This window comes from Rhinopithecus roxellana, chromosome 14 (genome assembly GCF_007565055.1).
Source record: "Rhinopithecus roxellana isolate Shanxi Qingling chromosome 14, ASM756505v1, whole genome shotgun sequence".
NCBI classification, from domain to species: domain Eukaryota; kingdom Metazoa; phylum Chordata; class Mammalia; order Primates; family Cercopithecidae; genus Rhinopithecus; species Rhinopithecus roxellana.
Genome location: NC_044562.1, coordinates 72351012 through 72375068, shown reverse-complemented (window position 1 = coordinate 72375068; position 24057 = coordinate 72351012).

Sequence of the window (24057 nt, the reverse complement as noted above, 5' to 3'; positions counted from 1 at the left end):
AGCTTGGGGAAGTTATGAGAGGTGTTATCAGATATCTAGACTAGAACTTGTCAAGGAAAAGGTTCCACTTCTTTATGTATTCCCATAGGGCATGGAAGCCACAGGGAGCCAAAATTTAACCCAATATATGTTCTCACCACACAAATGATCCCAACTAGCATGTGCTGCCTTGTGAGATAGTGAGCATCTCATCTGTGGAAATTATCAAGAGGAAGCCAGATCAAGGAGCAGTGCCAAGCAGCACTGGGGGCAACCACACAGCTCCTAGAGTGCCTTCTGAGATGCAAAGGTTTCGATAATCAAGGAGAAGCTTGAAGTAGAAAGACTGTCTTTGTGAGCTACTTCACTCCCTCCACTCAACACACACACACACACACACACACACACACACACACACACACACGCACAAACTTTCCTCTGTCTCTAACTGTATCCCTATATGGTAGCAATTGTACTGGGTTTGCAGCTAATAGATCTGAATTCTTACTAGCATTTTACTTAAACATCTCTGCCCCCTTAATTTCTCTTTCTGTAAATAAGAAAAAGGGGAGGAATTTGAAAAGATGGATAGAAGGAAGAAGGAAGGAAGGAAGGAAGGAAGGAAGGAAGGAAGGAAGGAAGGAAGGAAGGAAGGAAGGAAGAATATAAGAAAAATAAATCTGGTCATGTTTCTCTCTTTATACTTCTCAAGACTTTTGTGAGACCACAGTGAGATAATATATTAGTAAGACTTTTGAGGAAGAGAAATAGACATTTGAAGTATTCTGTAAATTCATACTGTTGAAGGATTTTTTGTTTGCAGCAGTTTGGCTGCATGTCCTGTGTGACTCCTAGGTCATGGGTTTGTTCCATATGAATGGGTTAATTACATCCTGTCCTCTGACCACATGCTCTGTGCCCAAGTCAAACTTGGCACGTGGTGAATGGCTGTTCTGTGCCAGGGACTGTGGGAAAGAGTGAGAAGAACTCAATACAAAACTGTCTCCACCAACAAGAAACAGGTCAAAATGAAATTTTTAATCACCGTGCATAGTGACATCATCTCAGTACATAAAGAACTGCTCTTTTAATAATGGAAAACTTTTCTGCAAGTGGGGAGATTTAACATTTAGATGAAATATATTAAAATGAAAAATATATACATATACATACACATGTGTGTGTCATACAAAAATCTCAAGATGTAGAAATAAAAAAAAATAGATACCAAGGCTGATTACTCAGTTTTTAATGCATTCCCAGACAATGAAATGTATAAACCTTTATTACTGGTTATCAATATCTAGCATCTACCTTTTTTACTCACCAAATAGAAATAAAGCTATAGAAATCATAGGTGATTATACAATAAAACAATACAAGAGTCTTCTAAACAATTTTAAAACGCAATTTTCAACTTAACTAATCAAATACTACCATTTGCACATCTGGAATGAAAACATAAACCAGTTCATTATAAATATAATAACCTCAAGAAGTTGGATATTATATGTATAAGTAAGATAACAGATGTGTATAAATGTAGAAATTGGAAGTGGGGTGCTTTATTTTTCAATTTCCCTAGATTTACATTAAGGAAGTACAAACCTTGAAATCATAACTGTAATATAGAAGTTAAAAAGTATTCAGTTCTTTAGCTAAGAATTGGCTTGGAGGGGGAAAGCCTTACATATAGCTCAAAAGGCAAACTAAGGAGAAATAATATATCAACTAGAGTTGGGGTAAAAATATCAAGAATAACAAAACATATTGAAGGAATTAATTAAATTGACAAAACCTCAATTAAAATGGGAGTTTTTAATCTTGAAAGCTTCTCATACTGCAGATTACACCGATTTTTAAAGATAGCTTGAACATTATTCTAGAAATATTTTGTATTTCCTCTGCAATTACTTGGAAAGTTACAAATATTTAGAACAAAGGGCTAAATACCCTAGTTTACACCTACAATGGGAAGCTTTTGGGGGCCATGGGGGAAATGGCTAGCAGTCCACCAACAGTTTCCCTTCTTTTCTTCCTGGGCATGGAGCTAGGTTACATTTCTCAGCTTCTCTTGCAACTAGATGTGGCCATGTGACCAGACTGTCGCCAATGAGCAGAGCTGATGAGAGCAATTTTCACCTCACATGCTTAAGAGGGCATTCTTGGCTCTGGACTTCTGCTCCTCACCCTTCTTCCAAGCTCCTAACCCTTCCTTCCAGTGACCAGAACTGGAAACTCTGTGCAGAACTACCTGATGCAGATGGCAGGATTACCGTCAGCCAAGTCCCTGATGAAGTGGACAGATCTGCCCCATCCACCCGAATCTCTCACCTTGGAACTATCATGTATGAGAGAAATAAACATTTTTGTATTTTTAAGCTATCTTAGTATTGGGTCTCTTGCTATAGCAGCTTAGCATTTTGGAAAACTTAAACTTTTCCAAAAGAAATTTACCTAATTAACCCACAAGTTTTCAGAATTATTTTCATTATTTTCACGCACACAAAAACGTTGGGCTTTGGGGAGAGACTTGGTTTAAATATTTTTATGAAATTTACTGGCATTGAAAAAGAACTTATAAAATGTTATGTTTCTATGATAACTCTAAATGTTAACTAGATTCATTTTAGATTTTGTTTTATTCCTACTATGTTCATTTCATTAATCATATGACTGTGAGCTTTTATAAAAGCAGAGTAAATTATCTGAGTTCTGAGAATTTGAATGAGAATTCTTATCACAGGAATGCTGTCATCAACTTGGAAAAAAGTCCTGCCTTTTCCTGAGTTATTTTTATATACAAATTGTTTTAACAGGTTTCTAGAAAAAAATGAAGCTTACTTAAAAAAAAAAAAAGAAGAAGAAGAAGGGTTTACATCGTAAGCCTGAGATTGTTATTCTTAGAAGACCTGTTTACAAGTTGGGTCCTTAGCTCTTACCTGGCAAATAGAATTTCAGGAGACTTCTCACGAGTCCTAACTAATGATTGTCTCACTGCGCCTAAACTACTTATAAAATAATGTGGTTTATGCTAATATCTGCTTTCCATCCGGGAGTCTGGAATCTTAATATATGCTATGCAAAGGGTGCCTATCGACCAGCCCCCAGTAAAATCCTTGGGCATTGAATCTTTACTAGGTTTTCCTGATAGACATTTCACACATGGCATCACAAGTTGATGCTGGAGGAATTACAGGGAGAGGACTCTTGGAAGCTTGAACTTGGTTTCTTTTGAATTTTGCCCCATGAACCTTTTCCCCGTGCTAATTTTGTTTTATATTTTTTCAATGTAAAAAATCATATTTTGAGTCCTGTGAGTTCTCCTAGTGGATCGCCAAACCTAGAGGCAGTCTTGGGGACCCCTTACACTCTTATCAAATAGGATTTGAAGTAGAAATAGCTCATGGCAAACTAAGAGAAATGGAACTATCTTAACCATCGTGGAAAGCTGGGCACAAGGTATAAAATTATTGAGTATCAGAAAGAATTTATTAGGCATAAAGTTTTTCAAAAGGAATAAAACATTCCAAGATGGAGAGCACCGTCACAAAATAATACCATTAGATATTTACATGGGACCTCCAATGCCCTTGATCTCAATAGCCCTCTGAGGTGGGCAGGTCATGAGTTACCTTCATCTCCATTTCCAGAGCAAGGGGCTTAGATGCAGACTTGCCCAAGGCCATATAGCCAGGGTGTGTAGAGCAGATAAGAGACACAGGCCTTTTGAAGTCTAATCACCTCCTGGTTCTCCCCAGCCAGCTTTTGTAACCTGTTTCTGAGAGCCCAGAAGCCTGAGGAGGTGCTTCAGAGATTAGCAGTACGAGGGAATGGAGAATCCATGTGGGAAGGCTCCAAGTGGCTCCACAATTACCCACTTTATATATAGGAATTCTGCTTACATTTGTGTAAAGACAAGAATTCCACATTTTTTTGTTAGAATACCATTGAATTATATACTTTGGTTCTTTGTAAGTAAAAGTCTAAAATGCTACAGGTTTTTAAGTTTTTTACCTTTTTTCTTTTTAAAAAAGCTTTTGCTTTAGGTTCAGGGGTACATGTGCAGGTTTGTTATATAGGTGAACTCGTGTCACGGGGCTTGTTGCACAGATTGTTTCATCACCCAGGAACTAAACCTAGTAGTTACCTTTTCTTCTTCTCCCCCTCCTCCCACCCTCCACTCTCAAGTAGGCCCCAGTGTCTGTTGTTTCTTTCTTTGCGTCCATGAGTATCCCACCCACAGGGTGGCTCACAGATTTTCACAAATAACTCTAAGGTGGATTCTCGCTAAATCAATAGGAATCATGCATGGGCACATTTTTTTCTGCTCTTTACATCATTCACCTAGTTAGTTCCTTTGCTATGTCCTACATCTGAAACTCCTCTCTGGATTCCTCATTGTTTTTCTCTCTGACCCCCTTGGTGCTTCTGTTTTTTTCATACACACTAAATCTAAACCTGAAATAGCAACAAGATCTGCCCAGATTACATTGTACCTAGGTCACTAAAGGATCAAGGAAGATTAGCTATAACAAATTTACTCTCAGCTCTCAGCCTTCTACAGACACTGTTTATCAGTCATTCCTACCAAATCTATTGACTGATAAAGAGAACATAGCCCTTGGAGCCACAGAGACCTCAAATTCAATTCTTAGTTTTACCACTTTCTTGCTCTGTGACCTTAGGCAAGTCAATTAACCTTTATAAGACTGAATATATCTGCAAAGTGGCAATAACAGCACCTACCTTGATGAGGCTGAAATTCCAAAACAGCATCATTTCAAGTTCATGATTATTTAATAGCCCCTATGCCAACTACTCATACTAGAAAACCACAGGAGTCACTGCTATATTTACTTAGACCTAACCAAAACCGTAATGTAGTCAAGCCTTCCCTGGCTTTGGAAATTTTTCCTAGAAGCCTAGACAAAACAACAATAACAACAACAACAACAACAAAAGCACTGTGATTATTCCCAGTTTTTATTTGGCTATATAAAAACAGCTCTGGTCTGCAGCTCCCAATGAGACCAATGCAGAAGGCGGGTGATTTCTGCATGTCCAACTGAGGTACCAGGTTCATCTCATTGAGGCTGGTTAGACAGTGGGTGCCACCCACGGAGGGCGAGCCAGAGCTTGGGGGGGGGATGTTGCCTCACCCAGAAAGAACAAGGAGTTGAGGAATTCCCTCCCTTAGCCAAGGGAAGCCATGAGGGACCCTGCCATGAGGGATGGTGCATTCCAGTCCAGATACTACACTTTTCCCATGGTCTTCTCAATCCACAGACCAGCAGATTCCCTCCGGTGCCTACACCACCAGGGCCCTCAGTCTCAAGCACAAACTGGGCAGACACCGAGCTAGCTGCAGGAGTTTTTTTCGTACCCCAGTGGCACCTGAAAAACCAGTGAGACGGAACTCTTCACTCCCCTGGAAACAGGGCTGAATCCAGGGAGTCAAGTAGTTTTGCTCAGTGGATCCAACCCCTACGGAGCCCAGCAAGCTAAGATCCACTGGCTTGAAGTTCTCACTGCCAGCACAGCAGTCTGAAGTCAACCTGGGATGCTCGAGCTTGGTGGGTGGAGGGACTTCCGCCATTTCTGGGACTTGAGTAGTTTGTTTCACCCTCACAGTGTAAACAAAGCTGCCAGGAAGTTCGGACTGGGCGGACCCCATCACAGTGCCACAAAGCAGCTGTAGCCAGACTACCTCTCTAGATTCCTCCTCTCTGGGCAGGGCATCTCTAAAAGAGAGGCAGCAGCCCCAGTCAGATAAAACCCCCATCTCCTTGGGACAGATAACCTGGGGGAAGGGGCGGCTGTGGGCACAGCTTCAGCAGACTTAAACGTTCCTGCCTACTGGCTCTGAAGAGAGCAGCTGATAACCCAGCACAGAGCTCGAGCTCTGCTAATGGACAGATCCTGCTCAGGTGGTTCCCGGATCCCCATGCCTCCTGACAGGAAGACACCTCCCAGCAGGGGTCGACAGACACCTCATATAGGAGAGCTCTGGCTGGCATCTAGCATGTGCCCCTCTGGGACGAAGCTTCCAGAGGAAGGAGCAGGCAGCAATCTTTGCTGTTCTGCAGCCTCTGCTGGTAAGACTCAGTCAAACAGGGTCTGGAGTGGACCCCCAGTGAACTCCAGCAGACCTGCAGCACAGGGGCATGGCTGTTAGAAGGAAAGCTAACAAACAGAATGCAACAGCACCAATATCAACAAAAAGGAAGACCAAGCAAAAACTCCATCCAAAGGTCACCAACAGAAAAGAGCAAAGGTAGATAAATCCATGAAGATGAGGAAAAACCAGCACAAAAAGGCTGAAAATTCCAAAAACCAGAATGTCTTTTCCCCTCCAAAGTATCACAACTCCTTGTCAGCAAGGGAACAAAACTGGACGGAGAATGAGTTTGACAAACTGACAGAAGTAGGCTTCAGAAGGTGAGTAATAACAAACTTCTCCGAGCTAAAGGAGCATGTTCTAACCCAATGTAAGGAAGCTAAGAACCTTGAAAAAAGGTTAGAGGAATTTCTAACTGAATAACCAGTTTAGAGAAGAACATAAATGACCTGATGGAGCTGAAAAACACAGCACGAGAATTTCTTGAAGCATACACAAGTATCAATAGCTGAATCTATCAGGTGGAAGAAAGGATATCAGAGATTTAAGATCAACTTAATGAAATACAGTGTGAAGACAAGATTAGAGAAAAAAGAATAAAAAGGAACCAAAAAAGCCTCCAAGAAATATGGGATGATGTGAAAAGACCAAACCTATAATTGATTAATGTACCTGAAAGTGATGGGGAGAAAGGAACCAAGTTGGAAAACACACTTCAGGATATTATCCCGTAGAACTTCCCCAACATAGCAAGACAGGCCAAAATTCAATTTCAGGAAATACAGAGAACACCACAAAGATATTTCTCAAGAATAGCAACCCCAAGACACACAATCATCAGATTCACCAAGATTGAAATGAAGGAAAAAAGTTAAGGGCAGTGAGAGAGAAAGGTCAGGTTACCCACAAAGGGAAACCCATCAAAGTAACAGAGGATTTCTCTGCAGAAACCCTACAAGCCAGAAGAGAGTGGGGGCCAATATTCAACATTCTTAAAAAAAGAATTTTCAACCCAGAATTTCATATCCAGCCAAACTAAGCTTCATAAGCAAAGGAGAAATAAAATCCTTTACACACAAACAAATGCTGAGGGATTTTTGTCACCACCAGGCCTACCTTACAAGAACTCCTGAAGGAAGCACTAAATATAGGAAGAACTGGTACCAGCCACTGCAAAAACAAACCAAATTGTAAAGACCATCGATGCTATGAAGAAACTGCATCAACTAACGGGCAAATAACCAGCTAGCATCATAATGACAGGATCAAATTCACACATAACAATATTAACCTTAAGTGCAAATGGGCTAAATGCCCCAATTAAAAGGTATAGACTGGTGATTCGATAAAGAGTCAAGACCCATCAGTGTGCCATATTAAGGAGACCCATCTCATGTGCAAAGACACACATAGGCTCAAAATAAAGGGATGGAGGAAGATTTACCATGCAAATGGAAAGCAAAAAGAAAATAGCAGGGGTTGCAATCCTAGCCTCTGATTAAACGGACTTTAAACCAACAAAGAACAAAAAAGACAACAAAGGGCCTTACATAATGGTAAAGGGATCAATGCAACAATAAGAGCTAACTATCCTAAATATATATGCACACAATACAGGAGCACCCAGATTCATAAAGCAAATCCTTAGAGACCTACAAAGAGACTTAGACTCCCACAGAGTAATAGTGGGAGACTTTAACACCCAACTGTCAGTACTAAACAGATCAACGAGACAGAAAATTAACAAGGATATTCAGGACTTGAACTCAGTTCTGGACCAACCAGACCTAATAGACATCTGCAGAACTCTCCACCCCTAATCAACATAATATACATTCTTCTCAGCACCACATCGCACTTATTCTAAAATCATCCACATAATTGGAGGTAAAACACTCCTCAGCAAATGCAAAAGAATGGAGATCATAACAAATAGTCTCTCAGCCCACAGTGCAATCAAATTAGAACTGAGAATTAAGAAACTCACTCAAAACTGCACAACTGCATGGAAACTGAACAACCTGCTCCAGAATGACTACTGGTTAAATAACAAAATTAAGGCAGAAATAAATAAGTTCTTTGAAACCAACGAGAACAAAATTACAATGCACCAGAATCTCTGGGACACAGCTAGAGCACTGTTTAGTGGGAAATTTACAGAACTAAACGTCCACAGGAGAAAGCAGGAAAGATCTAAAATCAAAAACCTAACATCATAATTAAAAGAACTAGAGAAGCAAGAGTAAACAAATTCAAATGCTATCAGAAGGCAAGAAATAACTAAGATCAGAGCAGAACTAAAGGAGACAGAGTCACGAAAATCCCTTCAAAAAATCAATGAATCCAGGAGCTGGTTTTCAGAAAAGATTAACAAAGTAGATAGACCACTAACCAGACTAATAAAGAAGAAAAGAGAGAAGAATCAAATAGACACAATAAAAATAATAAAGAGGATATCACCACTCATCCCACAGAAATACAAACTGCTGCCAGAGAATACTATAAACACCTCTCTGCAAATAAACTAGAAAATCTAGAAGAAACTGATAAATTTCTGGACACATAAACCCTCCCAAGACTAAATCAGGAAGAAATCGAATCCCTGAATAGACCAATAACAAGTTCTGAAATTGAGGTGGTAATTAATAGCCTACCAATAAAAAGAAGCCCAGGACCAGGCAGATTCACAGCCGACTTTTACCAAAGGTACAAAGAGGCGCTGGTACTATTCCTTCTGAAACCATTCCAAACAATAGAAAATAGAAAAAGACAGACTCCTCCCTAACTCATTTTATGAGGCCACCATCATCCTAATACCAAAACCTGGCAGAGACCCAATGGAAAAAACAAAATTTCAGGCCAATATCCCTGATGAACATCAATGCAAAAATCCTCAATAAAATACTGGCAAACCGAATTCAGCATCACATCAAAAAGCTTATCCACCATGGTCAAGTCAGCTTCATCCCTGGGGTGCAAGGCCGGTTCAACATATGCAAATCAATAAATGTAATCTGTCACATAAACTGGACCAATGACAAAAACCACATGGTTACCTGAATAGATACTGAAACGGCCTTCGATAAAATTCAACACTCCTCCATGCTAAAAATAATCAATAAACGAGATATTGATGGAATATATCTCAAAATAATAAGAGCTATTTATGACAAACCCACAGCCAATATCATACTGAATGGGAAAAAGATGGAAGAATTCCCTATGAAAAGTAGCACAAGAAAAGGATGTCCTTTCTCACCACTCCCATTCAACATAGTATTGGAAGTTCTGGTCAGGGCAATCTGGCAAGAAAAGAAATAAAGGGTATTCAAATAGGAAAAGAGGAAGTCAAATTATCTCTGTTTGCAGATGACATGATTGTCTGTTTAGAAAATCTCATCATCTTAGCCCACAAACTCCTTAAGCTGATAAGCAACTTCAGCAAAGTCTCAGGATACAAAATCAATGTGCAAAAATCACAGGCATTCCTATATACCAATAATAGACAAACAGAGATGCAAATCACGAGTGAACTCCCATTCACAATTGCTACAAAGATAATAAAATATCTAGGAATACAACTTACAAGGGATGTGAAGGACCTCTTCAAGGGGAACAGCAAACCATTGCTGAAGGAAATAAGAGAAGACACAAACAAATAGAAAAACATTCCATGCTCATTGATAGGAAGAATCAGTATTGTGAAAATGGCCATACTACCCAAAGTAATTTATAGATTCAATGCTATCCCCATCAAGCTACCATTGACTTTCTTCAAAGAATTCAAAAAAGCTATTTTAAATTTCATATGGAACCAAAAAACAGCCCATATAGCCGAGGCAATTCTAAGCAAAAAGAACAAAGCTGGAGGGTTCATGCTACCTGACTTCAAACTATCCTATAAGGCTACAGTAACCAAAACAGCAGGGTACTGGTACCAAAACAGATATATAGACTAATGGAACAGAACAGAGTCCTCAGAAATAACACTGCACATTTTACAACCATCTGATCTTTGACAAACCTGATAAAAACAAGCATTGCAGAAAGGATTCCCTATTTAATAAATGGTGTTGGGAAAACTGGCTAGCCATATGCAGAAAACTGAAATTGGACCCCTTCCTTACACCTTACACAAAAATTAACTCAATATGAATTAAAGATTTAAACGTAAGACCTAAAACAATAAAAACCCTAAAAGAAAACCTAGGCAATACCATTCAGGACATAGGCATGAGCAAGGACTTCATGGCTAAAACACAAGAAGCAATGGCAATAAAAGCCAAAATTGACAAATTGGATTTAATTAAACTAAAGATCGTCTGCACAGCAAAAGAAACTATCATCAGAGTGAACAGGCAACCTACAGAATAGGAGAAAATTTTTGCAATCTATGCATCTGACAAAGGGCAAATATCCAGAATCTATGAAGAACTTAAACAAATTTACAAGAAAAAAATAACCCCATCAAAAAGTGGGCAAAGGATATGAACAGACACTTCTCAAAAGAAGACATTTATGCAGTCAACAAACATATGGTAAAAATCTCTTCATCACTGGTCATTAGAGAAATGCAAATCAAAACTACAATGAGATACCATCTCACGCCAGTTAGAATGGCAATCATTAAAAAGTTAGAAAACAACAGATGCTGGAGAGGACGTGGAGAAATAGGAATGCTTTTACACTGTTGGTGGGAGTGTAAATTAGCTCAACCATTGTGGAAGACAATGTGGCGATTCAGGATCAAGGATCTAGAACCAGAAATACCATTTGACCCAGAAATCCCATTCCTGGATACATACACAAAGGATCAAGGATCTGGAACCAGAAGTACCATTTGAGCCTGCAATCCCATTACTGGGTACATACCAAAGGATTACAAATCATTCTACTCTAAAGACACATGCACACATTTGTTTACTGCAGCACTATTCACAATACAAAAGACTTGGAACCAACCCAAATGCCCATCAATGTTAGACTGGATAAAGAAAATGTGGCACATATACACCATGGAATACTATGCAGCTATTAAAAAGGATGAGTACCTGTCCTTTGCAGGGACATGGATGAAGCTGGAAATCATCATTCTCAGCAAACGAACACAGGAACAGAAAACCAAACACTACATGTTCTCACTCATAAGAGGGAGTTGAACAATGAGGACATACGGGCACCAGGAGGGGAACATCACACACTGGGGCCTGTCGTGGGGAGGGAGGGAGGGGATGGATAGCATTAGGACAAATACCTAATGTAGATGATGTGTTGACGGGTGCAGCAAAACACCATGGCACATATATATCCATGTAACAAAACTGTATGTTCTGCACATGTATCCCAGAACTTAAACTATAATATAAAAAATGGCATTATTAAAATCATCTAATTAAAAAACTAAAGTCAAACAAACAAACAAACAAACAAAAACACTGTAAGTGTTTAAGTTGCTTTGTTTACTATACTCACCAAGGAAAGGGAAATATTTAGCCTCCTAAGACAATGTATGCAGAATTCTGAGAGTGCCAGGGCTGGTCTGAGAAATTTTTAGGGTAAAGCTATTAATCAGAAAAGAAATGAGAGGTAAGACAATGACTCACAGATTAGAGCCATTGGGTGCTCCCAGTGAGTACTAAACTCATTTAGGCAGCTGGAGCCAGTGGGAAAAGGGAAGCACTGAGGTTAGGTCATCAAGAAGAGAGAAGAGAAGGATGATCTTTTCTCTTTTAGATTCCGATACACAAAGATAAAACCTATAGATGCAAGTTTTGGCCTGAAGCTTGAAGAGAAGGCATCAAATGGTGCCCACATGTCACATTTCTTTACCTCATGTTCCAAATGCCAATCTTTCTAAATGTGAAATATAAAGGTAGATAATAAGCATTTAATTAAATATTTATGTTGTAATAGAGGCTTTAAGGAAACTGAATACTCAAATATAAAAATGTGAATGTCATTTGGTCTCCAATGTAGTGTCTATGAGGTCCGAACCAACCTGTGCAACTTGCTCACTTAACCTTAACTGAATGGTATCAGACATCATGGCACACTTTATTCCAGTTTGAACACCATTATAACAGCTTATCTCTAAATCCACTAGATCAATAACTTGCCTAACCAATACATGGCAAGAACTCCAAATAATTCCCCAAAGAGAGATTGTTTACTGTCATTCCTGCAACTTGTCTGTGCTCTGCCTTTTCTCTGCTCATCTTACAATCCTTCTGTCTGCCCTCTGCTCGCCAATTCAAAACCATTTGCTCTACTAGTCAATGTGTGACTCAGGCCATTTAAATATGCTTGGTATGAAATGACTCTTGTCTACTGCTGCCCCTACCCCACTGGTTACTTTATTCATTGTTACTGATCACTAGAATTCCTCACTATCTCATCTACTTTCAGGAAAGACTGTCCTTTATTACCTGATGTCCAGATACTGAAACCAATGTATATCTTATATTTTACTGTTTTCTTTTTTGTTGATGTTGTTGTTGCTATTGTTTCAAGTGGTAGGGTAAGTTTGGTAACTGTTACTCCATCTTGGGGAGAAGCAGTAGTCTCAAATTTATAAAATTTAACAGAAAAATCAGAAAATAGAAGATTATGCTTGTGAATTACCTTTAGGAATATAAATTATAACTAGATTCCTTATGTTCAAAAAGTTAAGTAGAGATATGGAATATATTATATATTATATTTTACATATATATATATATATATATATATAATTTTTTTTTTTTTGAGACAGAGTCTTGTTCTGTTGCCCAGGCTGGAGTGCAGTGATGCGATCTTGGCTTACTGCAAGCTCTACCTCCTGGGTTCACACCATTCTCCTGGCTCAGCCTCCCGAGTAGCTGGGACTACAGGTGCCCACCACCACGCCCAGCTAATTGTTTGTATTTTTAGTAGAGATGGGGTTTCACCGCGTTAGCCAGGATGGTCTCAATCTCCTGACCTCATGATCCACCTGCCTTGGCCTCCCAAAGTGCTGGGATTACAGGCATGAGCCACTGCACCCGACCGGAAGATATATTTTTTAAAAACCCAAATTGAGCTTCCACAGAAAAAAAATACAATGTCTGAAAAAAAAAAATTCTGAATGAGATTAGTGGCAGATTACATATTGCAAAAGAAACTGTTGGTGACTTAAAAACATAGCCAATAGCAATAATCCACAAATAAAAATTTTTAAATGACAAGAGAATCCTATAAAGGGAGAAGGTGGGAGTTTAAAAAATATTTTAAGAAGTAATGACTGAAAAATCTCCAAATTTGATAAAAACTATAAACCCATAGATTCAAGAAGTTCAATGAACTACAACCACAAAAACCGTGAAGAAAACTACACCAAGGCGCATCATAATCAAATTGCTGAGAGTAGTGATAAAGAGAAAATAGTAAAAGTAGCCAAACAAGGGAAAAATGAAACATTATGTACAAATAAATTAAGCTAAGAATGACAACATATTTCTTGTCAGAAAAAAAATGTAAGTGCAAAGAAGCCAATGAAGTAATATGTTGAAGGTACTAAAAAAAAAAAAAAAAAAAAAAAAAAAAAAAAAAAAAAAAAAACCCTGATGACCTATGATTCTATACCCAGCAACAATATCTTTTCAAAGTTAAGGTATAAAATAAGGACATGTTTAGACATACAAAACCTGAAAGAATTAATCAATAGCAGACCCACACTAAAAGACATGTTAAAGGAATTCCTTTGGGAACAAGGAAAATGATTTAAGATAGAGATACGAATCAAAGGAATGAAAAGTATCAAAAATGGTAACTATATGTGTAAATATATGAGATTTTTTTCTTAATTTTTAGCTTTATATCGAAGTGCTTAAGAACAAAGAATATTACCAGAGATCAAAGGGCAATTTTATGATGCAGAGCTGAAAAATTTCACCACTCCTTCTTTCAGTAATTATTTTTAAGCGGACTGAAAGTCAGGAAGGATATGATGGACTTGAACAACACTATTGAACCATGAAGCAAACTGACCTAACTGACATTTATAGAACACTCCACCGCTCCACCTAATAACAGAATACACATTATTTTCATGTGGGTACAGATCATTTCTCAAGATAAATCAAATTTTGGTCATAAAATAAGTCTCAATAATTTTAAAAGGATTCAAGTCATACAAAACGTATTCTATGACCACAATGAAATTAAATTAGAAATCAATAACAGAAAGATCTTTGAGAAGTCCCCCAAAATTTAGAACTTAGATAATACAGTTTTAAATAACTCTCTGGTCAAGGAAGAAATAAAATTGTAAATTTAATTATTTAAGAAAGACTTGTGAAATTAAAAACACAGCACATCAAAATTTATAACAGAAATTTATTAATTTATAAAGAAATGTCACAGATCAATGACCTCAGATTCTATTTTCAGTATAGTTCTAGCAAGTTAATAACTTCTAAATTGAAGGAGCAATATATAATAACCTGAGCAAATTAATCATTTTAAAACATCAGCACCTTCATCCACTTCCAAATTGCAAAAACTTGAGAAAGAAGAATGCTGCACTTAGATAACCCAAGCAGGACCCTGGAAAACAACCAATGACACAGTCAGTACCTGTCAGGCTTCCCAAGCTTTAATGAGAAAACGGGTCTTCCCTCTTTCTTGTCCCATACAGTCATGCATCCACTGTCAGTCCTCACTCAGCTACTTTGTTAGCCTTTGTCAAGTACCCATTCCATGGTCCTGGATTAGGTGCTTAGGGTGCAAAGATGGATGGACACAGCCCCAAAGACAGACTGTTCAAATAGGGTGATGAGTGTTATGCTGTAGGATGGACAGCCCAGAGAGGACAGATATCTTGCCTTGGTCAACAAAGGCACTTCAACTGACACTGGAAGGATACAAAGCAGCTAAGCAGGTGAAAGAGGGGGTATAGGAATTGTAAAACAGGGAACTGCATGTGCAGAGGCCTAAGGGTCATATAGAGAGAGCACGGTGTACCCAAAGACTACAAGCCATCTGGAATGCAGAATGCACGAAATGACAATGTGGGCATAGACAAAGGGCCAGGCTGCTATATGCTGCATCAGCCCTGGGGGAAAAAAATCAAGTAATCCTATCTGCCATGTCTTGGATACCTACTGTACACGAGGGATTATAATAAGCATTTTATAAATATTGTCTCAGTTAATCCTCACCAAATCCTAAATGGTTAAGTAGGATTTCTTTCTCTGTATTGCATTTTAATTACGAAACTAATATATGCTTGTTGCAACAAGTCAAATTTTCCCTACAATCATAACCCTCAGCAAAAGTAGTAATGTGGTTTATATTCTTCCTCATACTTCTCAATGCTCACACAGCAAATATAAATGTACAAACAAATATATGTATATATAAATTAGTTTATACTATACACATTCTTTGTCAACAACTTTTAAAATATAGCCACATATACAGACATCCTTTCAGGTCAGTACGTACAGAGATAAATCCTCATTTAAACATTCTGAATGCATCAGAATTCATTCCACCATTCCTCTACTAGTGAACATTCAGGTTTTTTTCCCCCTCTACAACAAACAATGCTAAAATAAACACATCTTTGTGAATATATCCTTAGGTACCGACGCTTTCATTTTTGTAGGATAGACTCCCCCAAAGTAGGCACACACATTAAAAATTTTAGAGACACTGTAATGCTAAATTATTATGTTCTTTACACCTATTCATTTTTATACCTCTGCAAAGTTGCAGAAAATAAATTGCTTTTCCCGACAACTTTTTGAGCCTTGTGGAGAATGATGAGGTCCTCATTCAGGTTTTTTTTTTTTTATGGTCAATCTGAAGGTTTTAGCCTGAATTTTACACACCTGAACAATGAGACAAAAAGAATAGTGAATGATAAAATATCTCTTTATACCCACATCCCTTCACTTACTGCTGAGGGACTCCTTGCTTCCTGCTTGGGCTGAGCAGGTGCTAGGCCATCAGGCTGCCAGATTCTAGGTGGAGAAGTCATCAAATTATGAATGAACGCCTGTCATCATGGTCACATGACCCTTCTGACTGAGCCAATCAAGTCAAAATGTATTGCCATAACTACAGCTTCATTTTTAGACATATAAACCGACATATCCTTAAAACTATTTGCTACATCATATATTTTTTGCTTCTGTTATTTCTAACTAGGTTTGGAGTATACGGCAGAAATGGCATTTTAAAAAAGACAAAGACAAAAGGGAAAAATTCTGAAGTCCAAAGCTAAAGCATAAACCTTGTTTCAAAACGAAGTAATCTGTTTTCCTTATTTTAACACAACTGCATGAGTTTTTGACTAGCAGATGAGGACAAACTTAAAGGACCTGAGTTTCAAATATTTAGTAGCATTGTTACTGCAGGGCTTTAAGAAGTTCCCTGTTGTCTTGCGTAACTTTTGGGCAGTGTCAGAAGCATGTGCTAAAGGTACTCCTTCTACTGGGCCTTTGTCTGCACCATTTCCAATTCCACCTTGATATCACATTACCTTTCAATGTAACTGACTTTTGAATCAGCTCCACGTTAGTGCTACATTTCCTCCATGTGCCCAGACTTTCAATTCTCCCCCCTTCATATCCTACCAAAATGTACTCTTGAGGAAAACTGCCCACGTATTCTATCTCGTGTGGCCAAGTTTAGGCAGCTCATGAGACTTAATATCCTATAAGTGGTGCGAGATGGCATCTAAACAAAGGAACAAATAATAATAACAATAATAATAAATGTTTAGCATTTCACAGTTACAAATATAACATATTTAATACTATAACATATAAATACAAATAATGTTATAATATATAAATAATAACATACACAATAGTAAATGTTTCAGTGCCACAGTTGAGAACTGTGGAACTCTAAACATGAGCAAACAGGAGAGGTGTGAGTGGTGGCTGTGGCACCAAGACAGCCACTTCTTCTGCATTAGCATAAAGCCATTCCTAGAATGAGAAACACTCTTTCATGAATCACCACATTACACTTGGACAAATCAATCCTTACCTTGCTAAAAAATAAAATAAAATAAAAAGTCACTGTGGCACTATCTTGCTTAACCCCGTAGTTGACTCTGCATCCCACTGGGACAAAACCTAAGCCCCAACCCTTAGCTCCCATCATGGTGCCCACTTGTGCTCCTAGGAAGGAGCATCTGGTGCCTTTTCCTCTGTGGCCTGGCACACACTTCCCCACCTTACTCAGTGGTAAAATTCTATTCATTCATCTTTATACTTGGCTCAGTGAGCACCTGTTCTGCCAATCCTTCCTTAGTCTCCCCTCCAACCTCCCTCACTCTGACCTCTACTCTCAGTGCTGCCAGATCATGTTGTCATGATGTTTTCCTGTCTGGGCTCTCCTAGCACTGCTGTGCTCCTGGAGAGCAGGGACCATGTCTCTTTCATGACTGTAGCTCTCAGGGGCCCAGCAAGCAGCCCTCAATAAACACTTTTTGAATGTACTTAGTTTCTCCAAAGTGACCAAGGGAGGACCAAGGATCCCAGTCTTACAGACTCACACTTTGTTCTCAAATTCCCCAAAGTGACACTTTGGAATGAGTATCAGTCTCCTGAAGCCCCATCTGAGAGTGGAGGCTTTAATGTGTTTTCAGTTTCCTGTACACCTCCCAACCTACCCAGGAAAGTCAGTCATTTTCCTGCCTGGTGTGCTTCGCAACCACCACTGTATAACACAAAGGATAACAACACGGGCTCTGGTCAGACTGTCTGGACTCACAGCCTCGCTCGCTGCTCATGAGCTCACTTGTGGTCTTGTACAAATTACTAAACTTTTCTGAGCCTTGGTTTCCTCATCTGAAAAATGGGTATAACGATGGAGCTGCTGGGGGGATTAAATTATTATATAAAATGGTTAAAGTGGTGTTGGGCACATGATACTTCAAGAAATGTTAGCCATTATTATAATTATTAAATCTGAAATCATTTGATGTCCTTGAACATTATTCAAATTTATATATATGCAAATCCCCCTAATGTATGCTCACTGATGCCAACATTAATCATATCAGAATTTGCTCCATAAGCATATTTCGAGCATAGGCTAACGTGTTTGTATGCATAGGACTTCAACAGCTCCCGTTTCACAAACTAGAAGTAAGAATGTTTTTCAGTGAACTTTGCCCTGGCAGTTAACAAATGATAAGAAAGTTCATTCAGCGGGATTTTACAGGCAGCTAAATTGCCCCAAGTTTAGACTACCTGAAGCTGTTACAGCAAAGCTCACCCTGGCAGCTGGGGCACCAAATCCATGACCTCTGCTAGCTAATATGAAGTGGGGAGGGGGCCGAAGGAAGAGGAGACTCGCATGAAGAGAGAATGTGAAATGAAATAGCAAGTGGTCCTCTGACTTTCTGAGGATTCTCTCGGGAAAAACATACCAGCTTGTGAAACATGAGCTTTAAGAAGAGTTGCCTATTTACTTTTCCCCATTCATTTTTTTTTTTGTATATATAATTTCTGCAGCATTATTCAGTCATCATTTAAGATTATTACCACAGCTTGCTAACAAGCCAAACTGCACTCAAAAGCATCTCAGAAGAGGAACTCACTTTTCTATCACAACAAAAGTGTTTTCCAGTTTACACCAAAACCAATATATCAAAAGAACCATTTCTCCATATATCATGGAATTAACTGGTCAGCAGTGCATGACAAAATTCAAGTTTCCCTCAGATTCTGTGGTCATTTTACAGACCCAATTTACCAAAGACTTGACACTTTTTCACAAATTAACTTCAGTCTGCCCAAAGTGTATCCGAAGCTCTATTTAAAACAGACATCTTTTACTTTTGCATTACTTTTATGTGATTCTAGTTTCAATCAGCCAACCCACTGTCAAAAGTATTAACTACATTCTCACTTCACTGTTAGAATAAAATGGAGAATGCATTCTACTCCAAACTAAAGGTTAAACTTAGCATTTAATTATCTTTAGCTCCAGGATTATTCAAGGGAGTTCCAAGGGAACAAGAATATAATAAAGGAGTAATATTCCAAGTTCGATAGTGGTTTTGGACTGAATTGTTTTTCTCCCAAACTCATTTGTTGAAGCCCTAACCCCCAGTAACTCAGAATGTGACTGTCTTTGAAGATATAGCCTTAGAGAGGTAATTAAGTTAAAACTATGCCATTAGGATGGGTCCTAATCCAACCTGAATGATGTCCTTATAAGAAAAGGAAATTAGAATACAAAAAGAGACACCAAGGACATGCAGGCACAGAGGAAAGACCACGTGAAGAGGCAGAAAGAGGGTGGTCATCTGCAAGCCAAGAAGCAAGGCCTCAGAGAAAACCAACCCTGCTGTCACCTTGATCTTTGACTTCCAGCCTCCAGAACTGTGAGATGATAAATTTCTGTTGTTTAAGCCACTCACAACAACCCAACATGTTGTTATGGCAGCCCTAGCAAATTAATAAAATAGTCTAAGAATTCAGGTGTGAATTCAAAATACTCTATGGAATAGGAAATAATTCAGAATACTCTATGAAGTAGGAAACCAAATTCCTAAACTTTGTGCCATATTCCAAGAGATCATCATAAGGAAAATTAAATACTCCTCATTGGTCCTTCTTCCTTTGTCCACTCACCCAGACCTCTTAGGCTACATGGAGCAGTTGCTGAAATTCCATCCTCTTCTGCTCTTCCCAGATGTGATCTCTAGGGTCCAGCTGTTTTTCTCCCTCAATCCTTCTCAGTGGTATATCAGAATCACTGGAGAGCTTGTGAAAACAGAGTATTGGGCCCCACCCTCAGAGTTTCTGATCCAATAGGTCTGAGATGGGGCCCACAAATTTACACTTCCAAAATAGTGCAAATGATACTGATGCTTTGAGAACCACTGTATCATATACCAGGTTGTCAGCAATCCCTACCCTCAGCCATACCTGCAACCAAAAACAGTGCCATACACCCTTAGGGCCCTGCTTGGGTTTGGCAGGCTAAGCTTATAAATTAATTTATGCCAATATAGAGCAATATATTACCCCTTACAGGGTATTTGATTTTATAGAGTCATTTAGAGAGAGTATTAATGATGGCTATAAATACCTTGCTATAAGTCATAAGTAAACTGTATTCTTGAGGGCAAGCCAATTGCTATGATAAGTAACCCCCACTCCCAGTGGCTTAACTCAGTAAGCATTTATGTCTCACTGACAATCTAATGCAGATTGTGTGGTGGAATGGTTACTGTGTGTGTGTGTGCTCCAGGCAGCCGTTCAGGGACCCAGGGTTCTTTCATCTAGTGGATCTTGTATTTGGCAAGCAGATGAGGGAAGAGCATAGGATCTGTGGGAATTTCTTAGAAGGTAGGCTTTTCACGCACATTCCACATCCCCTTTATTTCCACCCATATTTCACTGGACAGAACTCAGTCATATAATCACCTTACTATGAGGAACAATGAGAAATATAGTCTAGCTGAGAGGAAAAAGTATAAAGTTTATTGAACAACCAATCAGTCCCTGCCACATGAGCTTTCCATGGACCCTGAAATCATGAAGCCAAGGCAATTTCAAAAGGCCAGCCAAGCAGACTTAGGTCACTTGCCATTCTTGGAGAGCTGTGCCACTATGCTAATTGTCCTTTATAGTGCCTAGCCATAAAACAGGGTGTTTTAGTATCCATGCAATCTCAGCTGAATTAAAAAAAAAAAACAGTCTTGGGCTAAGCATGTCAAAATGGTTAATAATCATGTATCTAAACCAGTTAATATGTAAGCAAGAAACTGCTGGAGAAAAAGACAAGAGGAGGAGACATGTTCCTGCATATCTGCCAGGAACAGAGTTATATATCATACACAAATTTTATCACTTAGCCTTGATGACCCTAAAAAATGTGTGTTGTTATTCTGACTTTACAAATGAAGAAAGGAAGGCTCAGTGGAGGTGAGTAAGTTGACCTAGAAAGACTAAGTTGGGTCAAGATTTGAACCTAAGACTGTCCTACTGCAGTGTTCAGCCCACTTTTTGTCTTTACCATACTGCCTCAACTTTGGCAATACAAGTTGTTTACCTTTTAATTGGTTAACTTAAATCAACTAAATCTATCACAGATTATTATTTGGTTCCCAGAAAAAACCTGTTGACTGCCCTCTTCACTCCTAAGTCACCAGCTTTAGAAAGAGAGTACTCCACTTTAGTCTCACCAGATGGGTCCTTGCATACCTTGGCCTCCCTGAACCTCAGTAACCTCATCCATAAAATGGGAATCATCTCACTGCCTTGTGAAGATACATGAAATAATGCATGTCAGAGCACCTGGGACCTCATTTCTTGGCAAGTGCCAGTTTCTTCTTGACTCTCCCATGTGATGTTGGCAGGAGGCGTCGGCTGCTGTGAACTGACATGGACAAGGGAGAGGGGCTGGATAAGGAGACGCATGAGTACCCTCAGATAATGTTATGAGCCTATGCCAAGTCCTTTGTGCACACGGGCACTTTGTAAGTGTGTGGACGTGGTGAGGTGATGGTGATGCCAAGGAAACCAAGTGTAATACATGGGAGTGCAAAGCATATTCCAAGTTTTGTCCTGGCTCTTCCAGCCCTTCTTGATGACCAAGTACTGGCCAGGATCATGCTGAGAACAGAGCCAGACCCAAGATATCCAGATCCCTCTGCTTCCCATGGTGGACTCCTGCAGGACCACACTCAGGGCAAACAGAACCACACAGTGGGACCCATCTATCCCTCCTACCCTATCACTCATCCCTCCCTACAGCATTGCTCAGGGATTTCCTCCAGCCACCTTGTAAAGCCCCTACCCACCCTTAGGCTATCCTTCCAAACCCATGTGGCAACTAGAAGCCATCTTTCTGCCTTCTGTGCTGCCAGGGTCCTCTGAATTTACACCTTCTCATGGCACTTAACCGTCCTGTTCATTGCACTAAAGATGAGTAACCATGCCCCTGCAGAGGCAGAATAGTAAAGAAAAGAAGGGCTTTTGTGTTCACAGAGCCCAGCCACTTTCCAGATAGGAGACTCTAAGCCAGTCACTCCATCTTTCTAACTCTCAATATTCTAATCTGTAGAACGTGAGTAAAAGCATGAACCTCATGGGGTTCTCAGGAGAATTCAGCATCTAGCCCAGTGCCTGGCAAATTGAATTATAAATACTCACAAAATGGGGGTTCACTTTGCCCCCTTCTCCATGCACTTGCAGAATTCTTGAAAGCAGATATGTTCCTAATTCACCCTGGTGTTTCCAATGCTCCATGCAGACTGGGTACCCAACAAATGTTTGTAGAATAAAGAGTGAATATACTCAGAGCACAGTCATTTACTGAACATGAATGAACAGATTAATTGCTCTGTTTTCTCAAATGTCTTTCTTTTCTCATGTCTTTCCTCTCAAAAGATGATTAAGAGGACATGATCTCTCAAGTTCTTAGGAGAGAAAAATTAAACAAGTCAGAATTGCTCACTAATTTTCAAGGCTCATCCAAGCTTAGGCTGCCCCCCTGGGAGACATTATAGTGGCCCTGAGGGAGGCGGCGCAGCTGCTGCTCCAGCCTGCCACTCGTCTCTGTATTCTGCGGAGACAGAGGCCATGCCGGGGGACCCACAAGCTGCTGGGAAGTGGTGACTGAGCTCTTGCTTTGAAAGGCCCACGTGGAAGCTGCTAGCAGTAGCCACAGGAACAGCCAAGGCAAGATGGTCTAAGCCAGCATGCCCGGACACTTTGGATTTCTGAAGACAGTTCCAATGGCCGAGGTCTGGGACTTCCTCTCTGGCTAAGGAAGCTTTTTCTTGTGAATGTGATGTGACTTTTGGCTCAGAATATGAGGTTCCCATGGCTTGTTTCCCATAGCATGAAGTAGGTTTAAGTATGCTTTAGTTCTATGTTGATGTCATTGCAATGAGGCTCAGGAACCTGGGAAGGGTGGGAGATCGGTTCTCCAGGGTGCTCAGGAGGTTACCCGCTACCAGTCCTGCAGTGCTCACCCCAAAGTACCTACAAGATTTGGATGGAGCTGTGGAAGCTAAGAGAAAGAGACAGAGAGAGTGTGCACAAGGAAGGGTCTAGAACTCACACCATGGACTGCCAGGGCTAGAGACAGCTGGAGTTGTAATAATTATAGGAATAACAAGTAGAGTATACTCAGCACCCACTGAACAGCAGGCAAAGTGCTACACACAGGCTTTTCCTTGCTTATCTCATTTGATCTTCCCAACAACCTCATGAGGCAGGCCCAAACATTTCAGAATCAAGTCTTTCTTGAGACAGATTCCTAGACCCTTACCTAAAGATTCTGATTCCAGAGGACTGCAGTGGAGCCCATGAATGCACATTTCTTAGTAGTTTCCTGGTGAAGCTGCTACTGCTGCTCTGGAAACCACTCTCCGAAAATCAAGGTCTAGGGCAAACTTACACATGCCAGATCTTAATCCTACCAGATCAGGAGTTAGAAAACAAATGGAGAAGGTAAAGAATTGTCAAGAAAACCAAAGGTGTTTGTACTGATGTCAACCTTAAGCTCTCTGGAACAGGAAGTACCTACCACCTTCTCTCTGGATCTACTAATCATTACTCATTTTTTTCCTCAAGGATTTTAACAGTATCACCTATAATTCTTATCTGACCAAATTTAAAACCAGGAAAACAGTTTACTATGGAGTTCAAGTAGCTCTGGAACCCCATTGTAGTTTCCTGTCTCCCTGTGTGGTTGGTCAGGGATGATTTTCTGCATCCATTTCACCCAAGGTCAAAATGGACCTGACGTGGTAGGTAGGCCTAAGGTTATCACAGAAAAAGCATTCCTGGGTGATTACAGAACTGGATCTAGTCCTAGGTCTGCCACCTGCAGCTGTGTGGTCTTGGACAAGTTGCTTTACCTCTCTGAGTTATTGATGTGCTTCAATTTACCTTCTAGCTCTATCTAAAGTTAATCTCCGTGGCTGGGCCCCGAAGACTGACAATGTGCACACT